The sequence below is a fragment of the Podarcis bocagei genome, assembly GCF_964188305.1.
Source record: "Podarcis bocagei genome assembly, chromosome: 2".
Lineage (NCBI taxonomy): Eukaryota > Metazoa > Chordata > Lepidosauria > Squamata > Lacertidae > Podarcis > Podarcis bocagei.
This window is the reverse complement of record NC_138126.1, coordinates 5,991,412-6,000,171: the sequence shown is the minus strand read 5'-3', so window position 1 is coordinate 6,000,171 and position 8,760 is coordinate 5,991,412. Positions and strand designations below refer to the sequence as shown.

The 8,760-nt window shown below is 44.7% G+C and overlaps 1 pseudogene across 1 annotated transcript; it reads right to left on the bottom strand.

The window, feature by feature from the left end:
- Nucleotides 1-230: 230 nt before the first annotated feature.
- LOC308578819 (rab11 family-interacting protein 1 pseudogene) lies at nucleotides 231-7,324 on the bottom strand (annotated as a pseudogene). Its single transcript has 3 exons — nucleotides 7,069-7,324; nucleotides 6,948-6,973; nucleotides 231-537 (listed from the first exon to the last, which is right to left on the bottom strand). The product of its transcript is annotated as a rab11 family-interacting protein 1 pseudogene (transcript).
- Nucleotides 7,325-8,760: the final 1,436 nt, after the last annotated feature.

Sequence of the window (8,760 nt, the reverse complement as noted above, 5' to 3'; positions counted from 1 at the left end):
TCTTCTCATGAGGTGGCCAAAGTATTGGAGCCTCAGCTTCACGATCTGTCCTTCCAGTGAGCACTCAGGGCTGGTTTCCTTCAGAATGGATAGTTTGATCTTCTTGCAGTCCATGGGACTCTCAAGAGTATCCTCCAGCACCAGAATTCAAAAGCATCAATTCTTCGGCGATCTGCCTTCTTTATGGTCCAGCTTTCACTTCCATACTCTATCCTAAGACAAGTAAATAATAATCTCTTTCGGTACAAGCAGCTTTTCCACATTCACTACTTCCAAAGTTTGAGTAAGGAAGCCACTGATTAGGTTAAATTGGCTCCTTCACATCTTTCCAGCTTTCTTATTCACATGAGCTTGAGCTTGAAGAATGTTAGGGGTTTCCTCCATAACTCTGACAAGCAAGTTATCAATGTAGTCTTCCAGCTCGCGCACCTGCTGATCTCGCTTTGCAATCACATCTTTCTGCTTCAAGACCAGCTGGATCAGCTCGCTGTGTGTCAGCTGACCATAAGCATAGGCGGGATCTGAAGGATCACATTTCTTTAGGAAGGAAGAATGAACAGGTTAAAGTCATTTTGATATCAAGCACTGATGCAAGGATCAGAAGGAAGGTATAGAAACCTTTGGTTTCTTTTTTAAAAAAAAGATATTTATTAAAAGTTTTTAAGATATGACAAGAAAAAAGAAAAATAAACATACAAAATAAAAAAACAGTTAAAAACACACATTAATTTTCAATAACATAACTTCCATACACTTATTTCCTCGGACCTCCTCATACCTCCCTTCTTTGTATTCCAGTTCGATTTGTTAGTTCAGCAAATCCTTACCATTAAACTTTTACCCATTTGTAAAACCTCCCCCCCTCCATATCTCTTAAAACATTACAGCTGGAAACCGCTTAGTTTCTATCCAACATCCTTCTAACATTCATTAATTTTACAATGTTTCTGTAAGTAGTCTTTGAATTTCTTCCAGTCTTCTTTCACCGACTCTTCTCCCTGATCTTGAATTCTGCCAGTCATTTCTGCCTTTATATCGGCTTCATTTTGGTTATCCAAGATCTTTGATGTTATGCTCTGGTTTTTTGCAGATGATTTGCTTGTTGTAGTATGCATTGGTTTCACAGGATGAAGTCTGAAAGAAGCACACACAATTAGTTCAGGCAATCCTATAGTACTTTGTACCTGAACAATTTTGTGCAGTTCTCCTTTTGGTCTGAAGGGACGTGGGTGGCGCTGTGGGTTAAACCACAGAGCCTAGGACTTTCCGATCAGAAGGTCGGCGGTTCAAATCCCCGCGACGGGGTGAGCTCCCGTTGCTCGGTCCCTGCTCCTGCCAACCTAGCAGTTTGAAAGCACACAGTGTAAGTAGATAAATATGTACCGCTCCAGCGGGAAGGTAAACGGCGTTTCCGTGTGCTGCTCTGGTTTCACCAGAAGCGGCTTAAGTCATGCTGGCCACATGACCTGGAAGCTGTACGCCGGCTCCCTTGACCAATAAAGTGAGATGAGCGCAGCAACCCCAGAGTCGGCTACAACTGGACCTAACAGCCGGGGTCCCTTTACCTTTAGCTTTACTTTTGGTCTTGCATGAAGCACCGCATGCACACATGTTTCTGCTTTGGCTTCTAAAAAGAATAAAGTACATTTTCCGCTTCTATGTACCTCTACTAGTGCAAGTTTAGATTTTATATTTACTGTTAAAACAGAAGATTTATTCTGCCCTCTTCTCTACACTTCAAGACTGATTTAGAAGCTCTCAAATGAAAAGTTTTACTTACCTATTTATTTATATCCCTTCAAGGACCCTGAATACGCCCCCCCATTTTCCTCACTACCACCCTGTGAAGTAGGTTAGACATAGAGATAAGAGACTGGCCCATCACTGAGTGGAATCCTAGTCTGACACTCTTGATGGTTCAAAACATCTGTTCCTCCCCCCACCATAAAATAGGGTTGGTTGCTTGGATATTTGTGTAGTTACCCAGATGTTTAGCAAGTGTAAAAAATAGAGTTTTCAACAAAGTTTATTGCAAAAGTTTGCCTTGATTTCTTTTTTAGTTAAATTACACCAGTGGAACACTTCAGAAATCTAGGTAACACAAAACCTGTGCCGCAGTAAACTGCACTGCACTTATGATCACAACTAACACCGCTTTTTTAAAAAGTTAAGCATTTATCCAACTGCTGCTTTCACTTATTTTGGCAGAACATGAAAAATATATTTAGTATTTTAACAGGACAGTGGGTTTAAAAAATAAAGTAAAATTAGTTTGTAGGGCAGCAGTTGAAGAAGGAGCAAAAAGGGTTTTCTTGTGTGTGTGTGTTTCTTGTGGCTGATTAGCTCTTTTCCCTGTGTAAAGGTCAGAGGGGGCAGGGTTTCTGTTGAGGCAGGGGATTAGCTGTGGGAGGAGCTTATCAGAGTTTGTAGGGCAGCAGTTGAAGAAGGAGCAAAAAGGGTTTTCTTGTGTGTGTGTATTTCTTGTGGCTGATTAGCTGTTTTCCCTGTGTAAAGGTCAGAGGGGGCAGGGTTTCTGTTGAGGCAGGGGATTAGCTGTGGGAGGAGCAGTTATATCCATCTTTTAGATTTAGGGGAGCTAGTCTCAAACGTTTGTTGGGGGAGACCTAGGTTTGTTTTTTTTTGTGTGGGCGAAGTTATTTGTCCTGTCTTCAAGCTTTTTATGATGGAGGACCTCTGTAGCCACCCCCAACAACACGATCTCAAGATGGAAGGGGAGGGAACAGCTGCAGTCGCCTGCGATTCCTGCGCAATGTTTGCCATCTTGCCAAAGGTTGCAGGCAGCTTCACCTGCAGCAATTGCATGTTGATTGCCCTTTTAAAAGACAAAGTCCAGCAACTGGAGGAACGTGTAGCTACGCTCCAAAGAATTAGAGAGCTAGAGCTCTTCTTGGAAGCAACAGAGCACACCGTCCCCACCAAGGAGGAGACAGGGGACTCCCCTGAGAAGGAGGCTAGTTCATCAACACAGGAGCCAGATATATGGAGAAACGTGACTCAAAGAAGTAGGAGGCCCAGGGTTCACTCTGATTGTTTAGAAATACACAATCGCTTTGAGGTCCTCTCCCCTAGCATGGAAGACGAAGAGCAGACTCCATTTGAGGATCTCTCCCTCATTACAGTCGATCAGGTATATGAAGACGAGCAGCAAAGTCAGTCCTCAGGGAATGTGCAGGCGACCTTGGAACGGACAGCTCACGGAAGAACCCCGACCAAACCCAAGAGGAGGCGTGTAGTGGTGATAGGGGATTCCCTACTGAGGGGAACAGAAGCAGTGATCTGTGGGCCTGACAAGATGTCTCGGGAAGTGTGCTGTCTCCCCGGGGCTAAGATCCAAGATGTAACTGAACGACTGCAAGGAATCATAAAACCCACTGACAAATACCCCTTCCTCTTGGTTCATGTGGGAACCAATGACACTGCAAGCAATAGCCTCCAGAAGATCAAAAGAGACTACGAGGCTCTCGGCAGGAAATTAAAGCAACTAAATGCACAAATTGTCATCTCGTCTGTCCTCCCAGTTGAACGACGTGGCCCAGGGAGAGAGGGGAAAATAGTGGAAGTGAACAGCTGGCTTCGCAAATGGTGTAAACAGGAACGGTTTGGATTCTTAGATCACGGACTGCAGTTTCTTGAAGATGGACTTCTGGCAAGTGATGGGCTGCACCTCACAACGGTTGGGAGGAATGTTTTTGCCAAAAATCTCAGAAACCTCATCAGGAGGGCTTTAAACTGACTAATGTGGGGGAGGGAGACAGTGCTCCTGAAGGTAGGAGTCTATCAATTAATGAAGATGATCATCCAAATGTCATAGACCAAATGGAGCAAACAGCACGCGGACCTAGTGGTGGGAGGAAAAAATCCTTAAATAAGAGACACGGGGGAATGATTAATGGACTTCAATGTCTGTACACTAATGCGCAAAGCATGGGAAATAAACAAGATGAGCTTGAGCTCTTGGTACAGCAAACTAAATATGACATAATAGGCATCACTGAAACCTGGTGGGATAAGTCCCACGATTGGAATGTAATAATGGGGGGATACAATCTATTTCAGAGAAACAGACCAGACAAGAAAGGAGGAGGAGTGGCGTTATATGTCAGGGATGTGTATACCTGTGAAGAGATCCAAGATTTAGAACCTCAAAGCCAATGTGAGAGCATTTGGGTCAAAATTAAGGGAGAGAAGAATAACAGAGACCTCATTGTGGGAGTTTACTATAGATCCCCAAGCCAAACGGAGGACATAGATGATGCCTTCCTGGAACAGATGGCCAAGCATGCAAAAGGAAGGGAGATAGTAGTAATGGGGGACTTCAATTACCCGGATATTTGTTGGACGTCAAACTCAGCCAAGAGCATAAGGTCAAACAGATTCCTCACTGGCCTTGCAGACAACTTCATTGTCCAGAAAGTGGGAGAAGCAACAAGAGGAACAGCCATTTTAGATCTGGTCCTAACCAATGTTGATGACCTGGTTAGTGGGGTAGAAGTGGAAGGATCATTAGGCGCGAGTGATCATGCTCTTCTGAAGTTTACTATACAGCGGAAAGGAGCAGCCAAGCATACTAGGACTCAATTTCTTGACTTTAAGAAAGCCGACTTCATAAAACTTAGGGAAGTGCTGGGTGAGATCCCATGGACAGCAATACTAAAAGGAAAGGGAGTTCATGATGGCTGGGAGTTTGTTAAGAGGGAGATAGTAAAAGCACAACGTCAGGCAATACCAATGAGACGGAAACATGGAAGGTGCCTAAAGAAGCCAGGGTGGCTATCTAAAGAACTTTTAACTGAATTAAGATTAAAAAAGGATGTGTACAAAAAATGGAAAAGGGGGGAAACCACCAAAGAGGAATTCAAACAAATAGCCAGCACGTGTAGACACAAAGTCAGAAAAGCTAAAGCACAGAATGAACTCAGGCTTGCTAGAGAGGTTAAAAGCAACAAAAAAGGCTTTTATGGGTATGTTCGTAGCAAAAGGAAGAACAAAGAAACAGTGGGGTCACTCAGAGGAGAAGATGGTGAAATGCAAACAGGGGACACAGAAAGGGCTGAACTCCTCAATGCCTTCTTTGCCTCAGTCTTCTCCGATAAAGAAAACAATGCCCGACCTGAAGAATTTGGAGCAAATGATTCAGCAAAGGAAACACAGCCCAGAATAACTAAGGAGACAGTACAAGAATATTTGGCTAGTTTAGATGTATTCAAGTCTCCAGGGCCAGATGAACTGCATCCAAGAGTATTAAAAGAACTGGCAGATGTGATCTCAGAACCACTGGCAGTCATCTTCGAGAAATCCTGGAGAACAGGCGAAGTCCCGGCAGACTGGAGGAGGGCAAATGTTGTCCCTATTTTCAAAAAGGGGAAAAGAGAGGACCCAAATAATTACCGCCCAGTCAGTCTGACATCAATACCAGGGAAGATTCTGGAGCAGATCATTAAGCAAACAGTCTGTGAGCACCTAGAAAGGAATGCTGTGATCACCAATAGTCAGCATGGATTTCTGAAAAATAAGTCATGTCAGACTAACCTGATCTCATTTTTTGACAGAATTACAAGCCTGGTAGATGAAGGGAACTCAGTGGATATAGCCTACCTTGATTTCAGTAAGGCATTTGACAAGGTGCCCCATAATATTCTTGTAAAGAAGCTGGTAAAATGCGGTCTTGACTCTGCTACCACTCAGTGGATTTGTAACAGGCTGACTGACCGAACCCAAAGTGTGCTCATCAATGGTTCCTCTTCATCCTGGAGAAGAGTGACTAGTGGGGTGCCACAGGGTTCTGTCTTGGGCCCGGTCTTATTTAACATCTTTATCAACGACTTGGATGATGGACTCAAGGGCATCCTGATCAAATTTGCAGATGACACCAAACTGGGAGGGGTGGCTAACACCCCAGAGGACAGGATCACACTTCAAAACGACCTTGACAGATTAGAGAACTGGGCAAAAACAAACAAAATGAATTTTAACAGGGAGAAATGTAAAGTATTGCACTTGGGCAAAAAAAATGAGAGGCACAAATACAAGATGGGTGACACCTGGCTTGAGAGCAGTACATGTGAAAAGGATCTAGGAGTCTTGGTTGACCACAAACTTGACATGAGCCAACAGTGTGACGCGGCAGCTAAAAAAGCCAATGCAATTCTGGGCTGCATCAATAGGAGTATAGCATCTAGATCAAGGGAAGTAATAGTGCCACTGTATTCTGCTCTGGTCAGACCACACCTGGAGTACTGTGTCCAGTTCTGGGCACCACAATTCAAGAAGGACACTGACAAACTGGAACGTGTCCAGAGGAGGGCAACCAAAATGGTCAAAGGCCTGGAAACGATGCCTTATGAGGAACGGCTAAGGGAGCTGGGCATGTTTAGCCTGGAGAAGAGGAGGTTAAGGGGTGATATGATAGCCATGTTCAAATATATAAAAGGATGTCACATAGAGGAGGGAGAAAGGTTGTTTTCTGCTGCTCCAGAGAAGCGGACACGGAGCAATGGATCCAAACTACAAGAAAGAAGATTCCACCTAAACATTAGGAAGAACTTCCTGACAGTAAGAACTGTTTGACAGTGGAATTTGCTGCCAAGGAGTGTGGTGGAGTCTCCTACTTTGGAGGTCTTTAAGCAGAGGCTTGACAACCATATGTCAGGAGTGCTCTGATGGTGTTTCCTGCTTGGCAGGGGGTTGGACTCGATGGCCCTTGTGGTCTCTTCCAACTCTATGATTCTATGATTCTATGATTCTATGATTCTAGAGGTAAAATATGAAGTGCTGGTTCCAGTTTATGATACCTTTATTGTCATGTCACAACAATGTGAAAATAGAGTCTGATTACTGCCTAAGCAAAACAAACCTTTGCTCAATTTTATTCCTTCATTGACATTGCTACAAGAAATAGATACAGATCAACAGGGAAAGATTTTCGCCTGTCCATAGGACACAAAATCCCTTACTGCGTTAAAAAGGGGAGGGAAGAATCAAAGCCACGCACAGTATAGCACTTGAGCCTTTATCTTTGCTCCTCCCCCCCCCCGCAATTCCTCTCACTGAGCTTAGCAGGATAAGTTCCGTCACTCTGCAGATTCTGATTGGGATGTGTTTCAGAGGGTGAAACCCATGCCTGGAGCAGCTTCTTCTTGCCAGAGGGATCCACTTTGGTACCCAAGCCCTCTGCTGTAGCTTTTTTCGTAGGCTCTGCTCTATTACAGCCAGAAGCATCAGATTGGAAAGAACTAATAGAGTGAGAAGAACTGGGCAGAGGGGAAAGATGAACAGGCTTAACAGAGAACTCAGGACTATCACCCTGTCTGGATTCTTGAGCCTTATCAGAGGAAACTGGCCACTCTCCAGGCACTCGGCTTGGAATCCTTGTTGACCTCCCCGTCTGCGTCTCCCGGCAGGATACAGGCTAGGTCACTATCAGTGATCCTCCTCAAACGTGAGAAGGACACACCACTGTTCTCCCTTCCCTGCCTCCCCCAGGGAGGGGAAAGAGACAGACAGAAATGTATTTACATGTCTTTATTTCTGTCTTTGCAGCAGTACAGAGAAACGTGTCTGCACTCATCAGACTCCAACAGTAGAGAGAAAAAAAACTCCACCCCTGTACTTCCAGTACAGGTCAGATGACACTCTGAGCTAACATCCGGTGCTCAGCACAGTGAATAGACTGCCCCTTTGTTTCCCCGGTACAGTCCCAAACATTCACATCCTGTTTTGCTTTTCAGCCACCTGCAGCTCACTCCCGCATTGCTGCTTTTCCGTAACACTCAGGACTATCACCCTGTCTATTTTCTTTTAAGCTGTCAGCATTCTTCTGCTCCAATCCCTTTACCTCATGGCTTGCATTTTCAAGGGCTAGTGCTGAAGGTGCAACCAATGGTTTGTTTAGTTCAAATCCATCATCAGGAGCACTTGTCTTCATGAGAAGCGATACAGTCTGCCTCCCACCAGTCGCCTTTTTATTTGCTGTCAGCTCTCCCCCCTCAATGGAGGACGGTAACTCTGAGGAACCATCTCCACTCCTGGACAAATCTCCAGAAACTGCAATCTTTTCAGTTGTTGTTGTTTGTTGTTGTTGTTTAGTCGTTTAGTCGTGTCCGACTCTTCGTGACCCCCTGGACCAGAGCACGCCAGGCACTCCTGTCTTTCACTGCCTCCCGCAGTTTGGTCAGACTCATGTTTGTAGCTTCTTTTCAGTACCCTGGGGATAATCACTCAGCTGCTCATCATCCAATCCCACTTCTGGAATAACAGAAAGGGTGGCGGGTTTTTACATTCAGATCTCCAGGGATCAAATTGCCAGGATCTATCTGATTAGTTAAACCTTCCTTTTGGGGCTTCTCTGAAGGCACAACATGAACGTGCTTGGAATCACCACGGTTCCCTGCTAAGGAGGAAGTAGAGAAAGATGCTGGAGGACTGTTAAAACTTTCAGAGTCCTCTCCCACTTTAGACACGGGAGGATTATCAATATCAGAAAGCTGAAAAGCAGAAGGCTCCAACTCAAGAACAGAAGTTGCAGGAACAGCCAGGGGAGACTTAGCAGAGTTTGAAGAATCCTCTATCTGGGATTCTTGTTCCCTTTTAGGAGCAAATGGTTTATTTTCATTCCCAGAAGCAGAAGAGGCAGCAGCAGCTATAAAGCATTCAGTATCTTGCTTGGATTTCTGTCCCCATTTCGTAGTGAACGGATTGTTGTCACTAGCAAACCTATCAGTGTCCCGAGGTTGCTCTTCT